The sequence below is a fragment of the Aedes aegypti genome, chromosome 2, assembly GCF_002204515.2.
Source record: "Aedes aegypti strain LVP_AGWG chromosome 2, AaegL5.0 Primary Assembly, whole genome shotgun sequence".
NCBI lineage: Eukaryota > Metazoa > Arthropoda > Insecta > Diptera > Culicidae > Aedes > Aedes aegypti.
The window spans coordinates 48,139,302-48,155,638 of NC_035108.1; the positions used below are offsets into that span (position 1 = coordinate 48,139,302).

General features: G+C 36.0%; 4 non-coding genes across 4 annotated transcripts; 3 read left to right on the forward strand and 1 right to left on the reverse strand.

Moving 5' to 3' along the window:
* The first annotated feature begins 3,854 nt into the window (after positions 1-3,854).
* On the forward strand, positions 3,855-3,927 carry Trnak-cuu. The gene has a single exon. It is a non-coding gene; the product is annotated as a tRNA-Lys (tRNA).
* An 84-nt stretch (positions 3,928-4,011) lies between these two features.
* On the reverse strand, positions 4,012-4,083 carry Trnae-cuc. The gene has a single exon. It is a non-coding gene; the product is annotated as a tRNA-Glu (tRNA).
* An 11,359-nt stretch (positions 4,084-15,442) lies between these two features.
* On the forward strand, positions 15,443-15,553 carry Trnay-gua. The gene is made up of 2 exons: positions 15,443-15,479; positions 15,518-15,553. It is a non-coding gene; the product is annotated as a tRNA-Tyr (tRNA).
* Positions 15,554-16,069: 516 nt separating this feature from the next.
* Trnay-gua lies at positions 16,070-16,163 on the forward strand. Its single transcript has 2 exons — positions 16,070-16,106; positions 16,128-16,163. It is a non-coding gene; the product is annotated as a tRNA-Tyr (tRNA).
* The last annotated feature ends 174 nt before the right edge of the window (positions 16,164-16,337 follow it).

Consider the following 16,337-nt stretch of genomic DNA (forward strand, 5'->3'; position numbering starts at 1 on the left):
CCTTAGTTGATCCATAACTGTGGGGTCACTGTAAGTAAAGTTTGTAAGGATGCTTAAAATATATCCCCGAGCCCGATTTCATCTTCTAAACTGGTACCGTAAAACGGGGTAACTTTGATAGTTTTTTCGAAGAAAACTTGAATATTTATGCATGCTGTTTCAAAGAATTATAATTTATATTTTTAAAACAAGTACTGGCATCCTAGCTATCGATTGCAGTCGATAGATTGCCAAAAGATTTATTTTGAATGGGTATATAATTTTTCATATAATCGAAACTCGGTTTTCTGTTTTGGGGTAACTTTGATAATGGAGTATGAATCGAACAAAATTGAATGAATAACGAACATTTGTAGGGCATTGCATACCTCTAGGCGTTTAACGTTATATAGAAATTTCTGACTTAGATTACAAAAATGATCCCAGTTTGTGAAAATGCTTTTCGCTAAGAGATTTGAGACCGTATTCAAGTTCTATGATAACTAGGCTGTCGAAGATAAGTGGCCAATTATTCAAAACTACATCAAATAGTGATCGTAGAACAGATTGTTTGTAAACGTTTCGAAAATGCTAAAATTGTGTCATTTTTTGATATTCGTTTAAAAAGCCTCAAATGTTCTTTATTCAATTGAAAACTGCTCTAACATGAAGTGTCATACTAATATTATTTAGTTTTGCATTCGTTTTGCTTAACTGATTAACAGAAATTATGATATTTCGTTTAGTATGTGGTGGGTTATGCACTATCAAAGTTACCCGCATTATCAAAGATACCCCGTTTTACGGTACCAATTAGCTCATACGGTTGAAATAATTAAATTTCTGTTGGATATCAGGTTTTTCCTTAAGAAATTGCCTACATCTAGGCGTTTTTATCACAATTATAGAAATTAACTATTCATTATTTCTTTACATATTGCATTATTAAGGTGATTATAAAACAAAGCCACACCTCAAATTTTCAAGAGCACAAGACTTGAGAACCAAACAGTGCTCCGCGTTGAAAATCTATCCCATTGGTAACCACCACCAAGCAAGCAAATTGATTGGTTTTATAACGTAAACTGTTGTCAGATACTCTCGTCTTGTGCTCTTGAAAATTCGAAGTTTGGTTTCGTTTTATAATCACCTTAAGCATTTTGCAAGAATATTCGAATTGAGGGAGCTCATATTCATTATGTAGAGTCGTTTCAAAAAATAACAATAATCGCATTGAAAAGTGATCAATTTCACCCCGAAATGGGATTCCCCGATTTTCTATTTAAGGGATGATTTTTAGCACTAAAACCACATTTGTTATAACATTTTGGCACATGAGCCAAAGAGGTTGACCGTCGTACTTGTATTCAGTTGTTTGGCATTTTCAACATGATTGAAAACAGACACGAAAAACCATGAAAAATGATCAATTTCACTCGAAATTACGGCACATGTAAACTTCAAAACGTCAAAACCTTATAACAGCAAGAAAAATGTGCTTTTCTATGAAAAATAAGACATGCCTCGATATTTACCTATTTTTCAATAGTTTAGTCATGAAAATCAATAGTTTTCATTATTTGAGTAGATTCGTAGAAAGATTTGCAATCGATTGGTGCAAGAATCTTGAAAATTTATGCGGGCGTTAGTAAGTTATTAACAGTCAAAATCTAACCACTTTTCGTGACGCGAGCGATTTTTCGTTTTTCGAAATTGTACCCCAGTATGTTGCCGTAAGACGTTATCCAACGTCAAAATGACCCTTAGTTGATCCATAACTGTGGGGTCACTGTAAGTAAAGTTTGTAAGGATGCTTAAAATATATCCCCGAGCCCGATTTCATCTTCTAAACTGGTACCAATTAGCTCATACGGTTGAAATAATTAAATTTCTGTTGGATATCAGGCTTTTCCTTAAGAAATTGCCTACATCTAGGCGTTTTTATCACAATTCTTGAAATTAACTATTCATTATTTCTTTACATATTGCATTATTAAGCATTTTGCAAGAATATTCGAATTCAGGGAGCTCATATTCATTATGTAGAGTCGTTTCAAAAAATAACAATAATCGCATTGACAAGTGATCAATTTCACCCCGAAATGGGATTCCCCGATTTTCTATTTAAGGGATTATTTTTAGCACTAAAACCACATTTGTTATAACATTTTGGCAAATGAGCCAAAGAGGTTGACCGTCGTACTTGTATTCAGTTGTTTGGCATTTTCAACATGATTGAAAACAGACACGAAAAACCATGAAAAATCATCAATTTCACCCGAAATTACGGCACATGTAAACTTCAAAACGTCAAAACCTTATAACAGCAAGAAAAATGTGCTTTTCTATGAAAAATAAGACATGCCTCGATATTTACCTATTTTTCAATAGTTTAGTCATGAAAATCAATAGTTTTCATTATTGGAGTAGATTCGTAGAAAGATTTGCAATCGATTGGTGCAAGAATCTTGAAAATTTATGCGGGCGTTAGTAAGTTATTAACAGTCAAAATCTAACCACTTTTCGTGACGCGAGCGATTTTTCGTTTTTCGAAATTGTACCCCAGTATGTTGCCGTAAGACGTTATCCAACGTCAAAAATTAAGAAAGTCTTCGAAATAGTGGGAAAAACGGGAGAAAACTAATCTGACATTTTCTACACGGGACTTGCATAGCGTTTTTCAACAGCCTACTTGATGGTAAGACGAAGTTTGCCGAGACCACTAGTAAAAAATATACACAGAGGTCTACAATAGTTATTAAAGTAACTTTTTTTTTCTCTGGTTTGAGACAATTTATATCAATACTATCTCATAGATTTTGAGCAAAACAGAGCCACTTATCACACATATACGAAGGTTCAACCATGGCTCTCCTGAATGAGCCGTAAATTTTTTCGAAAATATGTTCAAGTCTCCAATGATTTAGGTATGAATCCATTCTATCATTTGATATGGGCAAATGCTGGAGACAAGGCCTGTGAAGAACCTCACTCCATCGTTGATGTTTTAAAAGCTTTAATCACAAAGTTATTGAACTCGATGACTGCATGATAAAATTTGAAGGTGTGCTTCCAATTACTCTCTAATAAAATGAAACGAACATGTCCAAAGTGAAAAACTAAGATTGAACAATAAAAAATCATTAATAACATTCATGTTTCGTTAACAATTTCCTTATAAAAACTACCATAAAACATGATATGATGATTTTCGCATTTTTTTATGGGCCATACTGTACATCTACTCCAACTTCGCTTGTTGGTAAATAGCGGTTTTTTGCGGTACAGCTCATAACGTTTCAAGGTAATACTGTGGGGAAAGCTGATTCAACAATAATATAACTGAAGTATTCATGGTATGGAAGTACCGACAATATGCTTAACGATTGTATCCAATATTACGTCAATCTTTTAAGATCTATCTCCGTACGGAGATCCACGTGGATAGCTCGATTAATGTGTTTTACAATTAGTGAAAATTCACGTGAGAAACACGTTGATCCAGCTTGTATAATGTTTTCAGTGCAGACATTGCAGAATTCGTTCTCATTTGATTTTGAAGGCTAATCAAAGCAAGCGAAGATTCCATTCGTAGCGATCCATTTTCGGCAATGTATCGCAAGTTGTAAAAAGTTTGATAAATAAGAGCAGTGAACGAGAACCTTGAACATCCTATAGCAAGTATTCCCCCCCTAAGGTTTGGAGTTTGGAGGGGTTTTATCATTCATTGTCCTTCGATCTAATCAGCGCTGTAGCAGTACTTATACGATAAGCAGGCTCTCATGATGTGCTGCATATCATGATTGTTACAGAGAGCGATAAATGAAAGATTATCTCAATTTGCACAGGATTCAATCCTTCATTATTAATCCTAAGCCCGGCTAGCTCAGTCGGTAGAGCATGAGACTCTTAATCTCAGGGTCGTGAGTTCGAGCCCCACGTTGGGCGGTTATCTTTTCGAATCTACTTTATCGATTTTTGTTATGTATTTTTGTTGTGTGGCAGATTGCCGTTTGTCGTCAAGTAAAAAGTTTCCCATACCGGGAATCGAACCCGGGCCTTCCGGGTGAGAGCCGGATATCCTAACCACTAGACAATATGGGACTTATTTTTGTAAAAGATAGTACACCCGAATCTGTTTTTGCACGGATGTTTTTTACACGGCCGCGCAAAAAAAGTTTCCATACATATTTTTTTCTTCAAAACTATAGTTTTGCATGAAACGGTGAGAAATTGTGTTACTTTTTTTGCACGATTTTTGAAATTTTGAACTCAAAACTTTTTTGGCACGATACGCATTTCCCGTGCAAAAACAGAATCGGGTGTACTCAGGTAACGAATAAGCATATATTTATTCCTAATAAAAGTAATAATAACTTCTAATAAAAATAAAAATTAAGAAATAATGATAATTTAATTAAATTTTTGAGGGCGTATTGATTAAGGTGAAGATGAATCGAAGCCAAATTTAAAATTTTTCAAGAGCGCAAATCTGGAGAATCGAACATAGAATATCTACAAATAAGAAAGTAAGTCATACCATTTCTATGAAAATGTGGACCATTCTAATTTTCTAACACCATACAAAGGCCCTAAATAATGGAGGTGACCCATTTCGCATAAAGACGTTTTGCATAAGGACGTTTCGCATAATGGACATTTCGCATAAACCAGTTTCATACAAGAACAGGTAGCATTTTAAAGAAGGCATATAATTCTGATTATGCCAAACGTCCATTATGCGAAATGTCCTACTCCCCTAAATAATACACAATTTTTCAGATGACCGAATTCGTCTAATGTTTCATTCTAAAGCTCAAAATGCATTTTTCCGCGTAAAACTATTCTTGGACCACTGTGCAATGTTTGAACATTATATTTTGTGACACGAAAAATCATAACGGAAATCACTGATAAGATATGGTAATAAAATAATTGTATATTCAAAAGGTACGACAATTTTTGGATTTGAACATTTTCGTCCGCAATTATTTTCTAAGTGATTTTCTCAAACACTTTTTCGTTCCCCGATTTGTTCGAAGTGGATTGCAAACCCGTCGTTTTCCCACTTTTCCTGATTCAGTTGTTACCCTTCAATTAGCTATGAGCAAAGAAAGAACGATTTATGATAATTCAATGAAATCGTTTTATTTGTCTGCAAATGCTATATCGAAATCAGAATCAATTGAAACAAATGTCAAATCACATGTTTATACACATAGCGCAAAAATTGAACCATTTGTTTGACATGTTGCTAGCGATTCGACTCAATTGACACCGAACCAATAAATCTCGATTATAAATGCATAAAATCGAAATCTTCTCACCCAATAATTTGGCCATCGATAGCCGCAAACATTAGCATATGCAAGATGAGTCGAACGAACACGATGTAGGTACCCCACTCCCATTCACAAAATTCAACCTCGACAGTGTGTTTCTATTGGGGTCAGTTTGTTTGTCGAGAGTCTCCCTATATCGGAACCATTATTATCCCTTAACGTAGAACGGCACCAATTGAGTCGGAAAATCGATACACATGTAAAAGTTAATAAAACTCATTTTTTCCTCCGCAAATATTCATACATGCAACCAAGGCTATCATCGCAAAGCTTTGCGGCTACTGGTAAAAGCAAAGGCAAAGGCAAAAAATTCTTTGTTCCTTTTTATTATGGATCACAGCGGTTATCCGGATGGGTGGTAGTAAAACTAAATGGGAAAGCAATAAAAATTATTAACTATTATTGACTTTTGAAGGTACAGGAAAATTGAGTTGCACTAGCATTGCCGTGTTAGCGCGGCAAGGGCGGAAATGTTTCCGATAACATTTGAATATTATTCGTAGCTAGGATTTGCATTGTTTGAGATGAATTGAGTGTGTGTTTAAATGGATTTTATTTTCACATTATGAAACATATTGCATATAACATACGGCTATCTGCAAAAGAAAGGCGTCAAATAGGGTAACTTGATACGATTGAAATGAACTATTGGCTGGTTGTGTGTATTTGCAGACACATCACCATGTTCAACATAAAACTGAGGCAAGTCAGTACTATCTTCGCATGGGTATAGCTCTCAAAAGTTGTCAACAGCATTCAAGTTCAGATGGACCGTCCATTTGTCTATCAAAACTGAGTACAGGGCTTGATTCCTGAGGTCATTCTGCACTTCTGGGCAAATTAAAACAAAAAAACCCTAGGAGAAATCTTGATTTGAAGTTTTTAATTAAAAATAAAAATTATGATATAGGACCAAAAAAACCTACAAAAACGCTCAAAATGTTCGCCAAACTTTTCCCAACAGAAAAAAATATTTAATTTTCAATGTGATGTAAGCTGAAGTCTACTGTAAAAATAAATCAAAATTCGTGTGTTGTTACAGCATTATGTAATTTTGAACGAATATACATTCCATTTTCAACTAAAAATGGTTGAATATTCACGGTGCCCCGACAGACCGTTATTATGCAAAAAAATTGTCCATCAATTCTGAGCACAGGGCTCGATTTCTGAGGTTATTTTGCACCTCTGGACCAATTTTAAAAAAAAATCCCTAGGAGGAATCTCGAGAAATCTTGATTTGAAGTTTTAGATCTAAAATTTCAATATAATCCTCATTTAAATTTTGCAATAGCACTGAAAAAAACTACAAAAACGCTCAAAAAGTTGGCTATATATTACATGATCGTGTAAATTTAAAGTGAATTCGATTGGAAAATACTGGATTGGTCAATGAAAATTAGGTTTATTTTGATGCTCCAAATATGTGCATGAAAATAAACTTAAATTTACAACATATATTTAGCTGTGTATATAATTGTTGCCGTTGTTACACTTTGTCCAGCTAGCTTAAGACCACCAGATTTTTTTCAGATCCAATAGGAAAACAGTTTATATTTATGACCCACCCTACACGCAGAAGAATTTCTGTATGTTAAGATTACAATCCTGTCAATTACTTTTACTTACGCACAAATAGTTGTTTCGAAATAAAATTAACTTACGCCAACACTAAATTAACGTCAAATCAAATACACACACTTCTTTGATTGAGCTATCCACTTGTACTCATAACAATTATAATTTTGATTATTATCACTATTCGGAAACATTCACCTCCCTAGACTTCAAGTCATGCTCACAAATCTACTTACTTCTTACTTCTTTCAAGGAATAGTGTAGGTGCTAAGATGACCACCTCTCACGCAGGAGACCACATATCAAGTTTGTCAACTCGCCCTTTGTTTTCATTTTTGCAATGTTTTTTTTTTAGATCGATAAAGCAGCACCGAATCTTTTCAGATATGTTGATAAAGCAGAACAAAATGCTGAGTAAACATTGCAAAATATTGTAAACTCAATAAAATTCACTTTGAGTCAACTAAAATATAGTTAAATTTTGACGTTTGGCGTTAGTAAATTCAATCAAAAATATAGTTGTCAACAACTATATGGTATAGTTATGTTTAACAATATACTGTCAATACAACAATATTTTTAGTTATCTCCAAATTAACCTTAAAATATAGTTGAATTGACCGGAAAAATGATTACGAACACTATATTTTGTTCTCCGTGTATGACACTTTCCTTTATTTATGTAAGCAGTCGAATGTACGAGTAGTGGTGGATGATGATGAAGGATCAGTGTTTATTCGTCCTTCGCATACTTTTGCGGTGTCCATTTAAGTTAAGACCACAAGTGTTTTACGTGTGTTTTGAAATTTCAAAGAAGAAAAAGTTCATTATGTCGAAGGGAAAAGCACTGACGGATAAGGAGAAAGGCAAAATAGAAGCATTTCACCGGGATAAAGTTGGAATCAGAGAAATTGCTCGTCGGATTGGCCGGTCACATCAAGTGGTCCTAACTTATCTGAAAAATTCTTCCGGATATGGCAAAAATCGGAAGAAACCTCGCAAATCGAAGCTTTCCGGACGAGAGAAACGTGAAATCATTAGAACCGCTTCGAACTCCCAAAAATCGCTGAAGCAGATTAAGCAGGAGCTGAATTTGAACGTTTGCCGGGAGACTATTCGTCAAGTTTTGGTCCAAAGTCCGTACATAAAAAGGGCCAAAAAGGCAAAAGCTCCAAACCTTACTCCATCCCTCATCGAGAGACGCTTGAACTTTGCAAAAGCCAACATGAATCGACAGTGGACCATGGTAAGTTGTGAAAAGGGCGTATTTTTTTAAAGCAATTTTCAGCGTGATTAAGGAATGTTTATTAAAAAGTATGTTTTCTTTTTTGTTTACTTCCAGATGATCTTCAGTGATGAAAAGAAGTTCAATCTGGATGGTCCCGACGGATTTAATGGATACTGGAGAGATTTGCGGAAAGAAGAACAATATTTCACCACAAGAAATTTTGGTGGCGGTTCATGCATGGTTTGGGCAGGATTCTGTGCATCTGGAAAGCTGGACCTTGCGTTCACGTCGTTCAAAATGAACAGCAAGGACTACATCCAGGTGCTAGAAACGCGTCGCAAAAAGTTCACTTTTCAGCAGGACAATGCTGCTATCCACACAAGCAAGGAAACCAAACAGTGGATAAAGGACCACAAAATCGATCTGCTGGACTGGCCAGCGCGCTCCCCAGACCTAAATCCTGTGGAAAACCTCTGGGGAATCCTTGTACGCAGGATTTATGCTGAAGGTAAGCAGTACGCCACTGTTGATGAGCTCAAATCAGCTATTTTGGAGGCATGGGGAAATATTGAGAAGACTGTACTGGAAAACTTGGTTAACAGTATGCCGAACCGAATGTTCCAGGTTATTAACAGGAATGGTAAGGTGACCGATTATTGACACATTAATTTCACTGTTTACATAGCTTTTACTGTGTAAAAGCGAACAATATATGAAATGGTCCTAAATAAAATGGACAGCAGAAATCAATAAAGTTGCTCTAAAAAATTAGATTTATTCATTAGTCGTAAGTCAATCATTACAAAATACTGTACAACTGAAGTACTCAATAAAACATTCACAACTACTTTGAAGTTCAACAAAATTTGTTTCATTTGTTCTAAAATGTAGGTGGTCTTAAGCTAAATGGACACAGTGTATAATTAGAAATATTTACAATTGACAATTTTCCTGGGTGCCTTAAATTTGATTTTACATGGCTCTTGCCAGTGTTGGAGAGGAAGTCACATAATAACAAACCAAAGACTAAGAGCAGGATTCTCAATGCACATTGGTCCCAAAGCCATATCTAGGAAGACAAAAAGGATTGTGCCTAAACCGTCAATTTTAGATATATGGTGTCTTCGGCAAAGTTTCTCCATATTTTTCAGAGATGTGAAATTAGGGTGGTCCACATGGTTTACGAGATCAGCACATAAACTTTTTTGCTGACGCATTTAGGACTACACAATGTTCTACAATGTTTTAGAACAACCGATTTGGAGCAACTTTGCCGAAGAACCCAAATTTCTATCTCCTATGGTTCGCGAGTTATGATTTTTTTTAACAAACAAATTAGGGTGGTACTGAAAAATCGGTTTTTTCTTGATAACTTTTTATACGATAATTTCTCGCAAAAACTTTGTTCCGAGCACTTTTAGAACTTTTAATTGCGCAACTTTTTGCGCAATCATTTTTGTCTTCCTAGATATGGCTTTGGGACCAATGTGCAATGGTAGCTTCAATGCTGAAATACAATTTATTTTACTTAAATATATTCTAAATCTAACTAATTATATACAGTCGAAGCTCGTTATAACGACAACTTTTATATCGACAAAAGCTCTCTATAGCGACATTTTTCGGTCCCATGAAAAATATTTCAATGTTATATCTATTCTCTATAACGACTTTTCTCTATTGCGACGGTCCCTTGCGATGTCGTTATAACGCGCTTCGACTGTACATACATTTTTGTATTTTAACTTGCACGGTCTTCAAATTGACCTCCTACAAATAATGATATTTTATACTATTCCCAGACAACCAGAAGTCACATAAAAGTTTATTACGTGAATTAGTTTAATAAGTTTATTACTCATCAATTCATACAAATTACATAAAACCCGCAAAACACGGTCAGATTGATGAGTTTCCTCGCATAACACGTTTTTGTTCTGAGTTCATTTGTACATTTTTTTCCGTCCCGTACACTCGTAAAAAGTAAGTCGAATCAATCCGTAGCAGCTGTTAAAATAACATTTGTTATCATAAGTTAAGTCGCATAAGCTTAGTTCGGTAGAAAATTTATCCACTCGCATTGTATGCCATCATTCATCACATAATATATGCACGTATATCACCTCCACTTTCATACGTAGAAAGCCTTTTCTCGACATCTTATAAGTGAAATTTTGCACATACCAAGCCTCTAGATGATTTCGTTATACGTACATTTTGGTTGTCTGGGTTCCGCTTTTGCATCGTCAGTCCGTGTTGTCGGTTCCACAGAATATTTTATCCCCAACAGTCAGTAAGCTTAGTTTAATGGAACGACATCTAAACAATGAATGTCAGTACAGTATTGATGTTGTGTTCGATAAAAGCGAAACATTCAATACTGAATATTTTATATTTACAGCTTTTTTCACTTTCACACTAAGTGCCCAGCCCACTTAAGTCTGCCGTATATTTTTGCTTAATGATATTAGCAAACGTTATTTTGATCTATTGAACAGGGAGTCGTAAGTTCGATTCTCACCGAATCTTTTTTTCGCAAATTTCACATCAATTTGTCCATTTAATCCAATTGCAAAGTATATGCAATGTTTAAATTTTTAGTCAAGAACTTCAAATCAAGATTTCTCGAGATTACTATGAATTTATTTGAAATTGGCCTAGAAGTAGCCAATATCTCGAAAACTAGACGTGCTATGATATTTTTGAAAACTGCAATGGATTCAACCCTTAATTAAGTAAATAGCGGTATTTTAGTGCTTCAGACAAAACGTGTTCCGCAGTGTAACCCTAATGTGTGTGTACTCATTAGCCGTTGACAGTTGTTTTAGCAGCAAAGCAGATTTTACCGACATTTCTATGATAAACCCTTAAAAGCCCGAGACGGACCTTGAATTTTCAAATGATCAAAATTCGGAGACTATAGTTAATCAATGAATTTGATTTAAATTTTAAAGTAAATGCGGTTAGTTGTACCTTGAGTGAGACATCCCCCCTCCCCCTCCCCCTTTTCTTGGTAATAGAAAAAGCGTGGACAGGAGGGGTGCAAAATTGGTTTCAAACGAACATCTCAACATCCAAATGAGCTACAAGGTTGGTGTCTTCGACAAAGTTATTCAGCAGATCAAATACTATCTGGCGAGGAAAAATCTGATTGAGGATTCATCCGCTAGATGGCACCAGTGGCAAAATTTATTCAATCATCTGTATCTTAAGATTCTTATTTGCTAGAAGGTTGGTTTCTTCGGCAAAGTTGTTCAGCTGATCGAGGGCTATCTGGCAGTGAAGAGTCTGATTGATTTTTTTTTCAGCTTGGTGGCACTAGTGACAAATTTTCTTCAATTGTCTGTATCTCGAAATCCTTAAAAGCTAGAAGGTTGGTGTCTTCGACAAAGCTATTCAGCAGATCAAGGGCTATCTGGCAGTGAAGAGTCTGATTGGAAATTCATCCACTTGTTAGCGCTAGTAAAAACGCATCTTCGATCTTCTCTACCTCTACCTTATCAGCTAGAAGGTTGGTGTCTTCGGTAAAGTTATTCACCAGATTGAAGGATATCTGGGACTAAAGGGAATGAAAAGGTGGCGATAGTAGTAAATTTTCTCAAATTGCCTGTATCTTAAAAACCTTCCAAGCTAGAAGGTTGGTGTCTTCGGAAGAAGAGTTTGATTTAGACTATATCCGCTAGGTAGTGCTAATTAAAATAAATCTTCAATCTTCTATACTTCAAGGTTCTTAACAGCTAGAAGGTTGGTGTCTTCGACAAAGATATTAAGCAGATTTTGGGCTATCTGGCGGTGAAGAGTCTGAATAACAGTTTATTCGCTAGGTTACGCTAGTGACAAATTTTCTGCAATTGTCTGTATCTTATCAGCTAAAAGGTTGGTGCAAGGCTGTTCAGCATATGAAGTGCTATCTGACGGTGCTTCGGAATTCTTGAGATACAGGTTGTAACTTGCTTCACTTTGTTCAACTGGTAAAATTTGTGAAAATGTTTGGTTGAGATCAGCAATATTTTGCTATTTTTATTTTTGCTGTATACAGGTTGCACTCGATTATCCGGAGACTCGATTATCCGGTGACTCGATCATCCGGAATTCTTTACTCGATTATCCGGTGTATGTTTTCTGTTTTTTGTGGTTTTTCTGTTTTTATGCATAAATTCAAGATAATAAGGTCTCAAGACCCCTAATGATTTTAGAAATAATTACTGGCTAGTCCACTGCGTCATAATAAAACAACGAAAAAAGATACAGCCTCTCCACATCTCGATATCGAATGGACCATCGAGATAGGGAGAGATCGCGACTTAGATTGAAAACCACACGTCATTGCGTCATCCTACATTATTCAGATTCACGAAACTTTGGTTTAGTATCCAGATAATGGGCATATCGACACATGGAGAAAAAATCGGGAATGAAAATCACATCGAGATATGGAGATATCGAGATAAGCTTCGGCAAAATTATTCATCAGATTGAAGGCTATCTGAAGGTATAGGGCCTGAATGAGAAGGTATCCACTAGGTGGCGTTAGTACCAAATTTTCTCAAATTACCTGTATCTTAAGAACCTTGAAAGCTAGAAGGTTGGTGTCTTCGGAAGAGATGTTCAGCATTTATTCCATCTAGATATGGAGGGGGAAATTGTATGCAGAATGAAGGGGCTGAAGAAATCATCGACATAGGGAGAGCTGTCGAGATGTGGAGAGTCAACTGTAATATTTAAATTCTTTCATCGCAGATTTTATTGTTTCTTTTAGTGATTCGATTATCCGAAGTATTTGATTATCCGGAGTGAACAAAAAGCGATACTCCGGATAATCGAGTCCAACCGGTACCATGGAAACTTCCATTTTTGTTCGCTGAATTCAGCAAAATTTCGCTAAAAATTTCAGCAAGTTTATTGAATTTCCTGTATCTCAAGAATTTTGAATCACCGCTAGATAGCCCTTCATATACCGAACAGCATTGCCGAGGGCACCAACCTTCTAGCTGATAAGCATGTTAAGTTACAGACAATTGAAGAAAATTTGTCACTAACGCCACCTAGTGGATAAATTCTCATTCAGGCCCTCTACCACCAGATAGCCTTCATTCTGATGAATAACTTTGCCGAAGACACCAGCTTTCTGATAAGGCTCTTGAGGTAGAGAAGATTGAAGATTTATTTTTACTAGTGCCACCAAGCGGATGAATTTCCAATCAGACTGTTCACTGCCAGATAGCCCTTGATCTGTTGAATAGCTTTGCCGATGACATCAACCTTCTAGCTGTTAAGGATCTTGAGATACAGACAATTGAAGAAAATTTGTCACTAGCGCCACCAAGCTGAAAAAAAATCTATCAGACTCTTCACCGCCAGATAGTCCTTGACATACTGAATAGCTTTGCCGAAGACATCAACCTTCTAGCTAATAAGGATCTTAAGATACAGATGATTGAATACAGTTTACCACTATACCGAATGGCGCCGAAGCCGTAAATCTCCCTAATTGAAATTTGGACAAGTGTTGATGATTGTTGCTGAATCATGTCACAATTTCGAATTCCACGACATCCTGTAACACCTATGAGAGGTCGTCTTTCTTAAGTATGTGTTCATTCAATCATCCTTTCCCATTCCCCAGCTTTTGCAACGACGTGGCCAGGACAGCTCTCGACTATTGGAGATGCGTCAATTTTGCCTAAGAGTTAGAGGTTACTCATAAATTTCTGATTTTGGTAACGGACGGGAAGGAGGCAACCTTCATACAATGGTGTAGGTCTGTATGCGAAATGCTTAATGCTAATGGTAATTTATTAGTATAAGAATTAAAAGAAGATGGAATATTTTTTTAGCGAATGAAATGAATTAATATTTTGATGTCGTGATTTTTTTTAATAAAAATCCGTTGCAGCACCTCGTGAAACGTTTTTTCAAATTTTCCTGGGACGATACATACATATTTGTTAAGAAAATTGAATTAATCAATAATGGAAATACTGCAGATATTTGCTGCCGAAAGTCTAAAGTTGTTCATTGAGTTTCTATTACTACAATTGATAGTCTTAAGTCTATCGCAAGATTATTTACGTTTTCTTGGAAGAAAAAAAAATGCATGCCAAATTGATAAGGCATATCTGTCTGGAAGATTTAACTATGAATTTTGAGTTGTTATCGAATTATGAATTATTTTTTTCTGATATTTCTCTAGAATTCAACCAATTTCTGCTTCTTAAATAGTAAGCAGCGTCCCAAGTATGGATATACAGTGACCCCACGCAGTTGAATCACCCACAATTTATGAATCAGCTGACTTCAAAAGACAAAATCATTATCAAACTTGTCACAAAACATCACAGAATTATTTTTACACATAGTTTCTTATCAGTAAAAATAATTCGGTGATGTTTTGTGACAACTTTGATAATAATTTTGTCTTTTGAAGTCAGCTGATTCATAAATTGTGGGTGATTCAACTGCGTGGGGTCACTGTAATTTCTAACTGTATTTTTACGCGATTTTCTGTAACATCTGTAAGAATTGAGACGAATTTCTTACTGAAAAGGAGAATTTTTACGAAACTTAGAATAAGAATTCTTCTATAAATCGCTTTTATAATTCCTTTATAAAGTTCCTACAACGACAACGCCAAAATTTTTCTTAACTTCTGTTGAAACTGACATCTATATTTATGCATAAAGTTTCTCTAACTCTTCAGTAAGAGCTCATAAATACCTAAAATAAATCGCTCACCAAGAGTTTCCAAAAACATTTTAAGAATTAGCTAATTAAAGTTCATAAGATGATTGAAAAATCGAGCTTTCCAGACCGTCAAACTTTGTTGAACATACAGTTTATGACAAATTGATATGATTCAAAACACTTACAAGCAAAACATCTTTAAAAACAATCAGGGATGGTGCACAAATAATGTAACGCTAAATTTCTACTTTTTTGTCCCTCTCCCTCCCCTTTGTCACGTTTTTTGTATGAGTCCTTCGAAATTTTTTTAAGGCTTGTCACGCTTGGCTTGACAGCCTCCAAATCTTGAAGCGTGACGTAATTTGTGCAGAACCCCTCATGATTGACAGAGTATATCAAAATTTGGTAATAATTATCTGTACATGTGATGCTCTTATACTCGCTTTTATTGTCCATCGGTATACTATTTCAACAATTTATGAAGCCTATCAAAATATATCATTAAACATGTTTATGCAAAACATGTTTAAAAGAAATTCCAAAATATGCATGAAACGTAGGATTCATAACACATCTACTAGTGTCACATTTTGTGTCAGCACATACCCTCTGAGAGCGCCACTTTGTATCACCTTCGATAGCTCAGTTGGTAGAGCGGTGGACTGTAGTTGCAAATTACTCAGCTCTGAGTAAGTAGTAAATAGTAATCCATAGGTCGCTGGTTCAAATCCGGCTCGAAGGATGGTGGATATTTTTTGGACACCTTCACTACGTACATACACGTGGTTTTTGCTGAAACATAAGACGGATACTTCAGAAACACATGCTTATCTCAATCCTTTTATCGTAACATGTCTATGACTATTTCACTGTAAACCCGATAACAATGTAAAAGATGCGCAATATCAAATCAGTTACGCCTTCCAGTTTGTTGGCATCACGCTAACCATCCAAACAAAAAGCACGTGGCATTATAAAATCAATTTGAATGCGCGTTCACTCCGTCGTTTTCGTCCTCCCAACCAAGAATAAGTTGAGGTAGCAACACCAAGGTACGACATTGAATACAACACACGACCACCACAACCGCATCAAACTGAAGCATCAGGCAGGCAGCTATTGCCTCATCTGCTATTCGCCGAAGAAGGGGAAAAAGTCGATGAAACGCGCACGTTTTCACGTCGTCGCAGTCGATGAAACTGAGCCAGGCAGGGGAACGTTGGTTTTTATTGCCCTTTGGGCACCCTCGTTTACAACACCTTCGATAGCTCAGTTGGTAGAGCGGTGGACTGTAGATGTGAAACGCGCTAATAGTAATCCATAGGTCGCTGGTTCAAATCCGGCTCGAAGGATGGTGTGATATTTTTTGCATGGCGTGACGCGGTGTTGGTTTGGTGGATGTATGGTAGCTTACCCTCTTCAATGATGATTGATTTATAATTCGAGTGTGTAGAACCTTCCTTGGTAGAACTGCTTTTGTATTGAATGAGCGAAAAGGAATCCGGTTGCAACTGTTATATGATTTC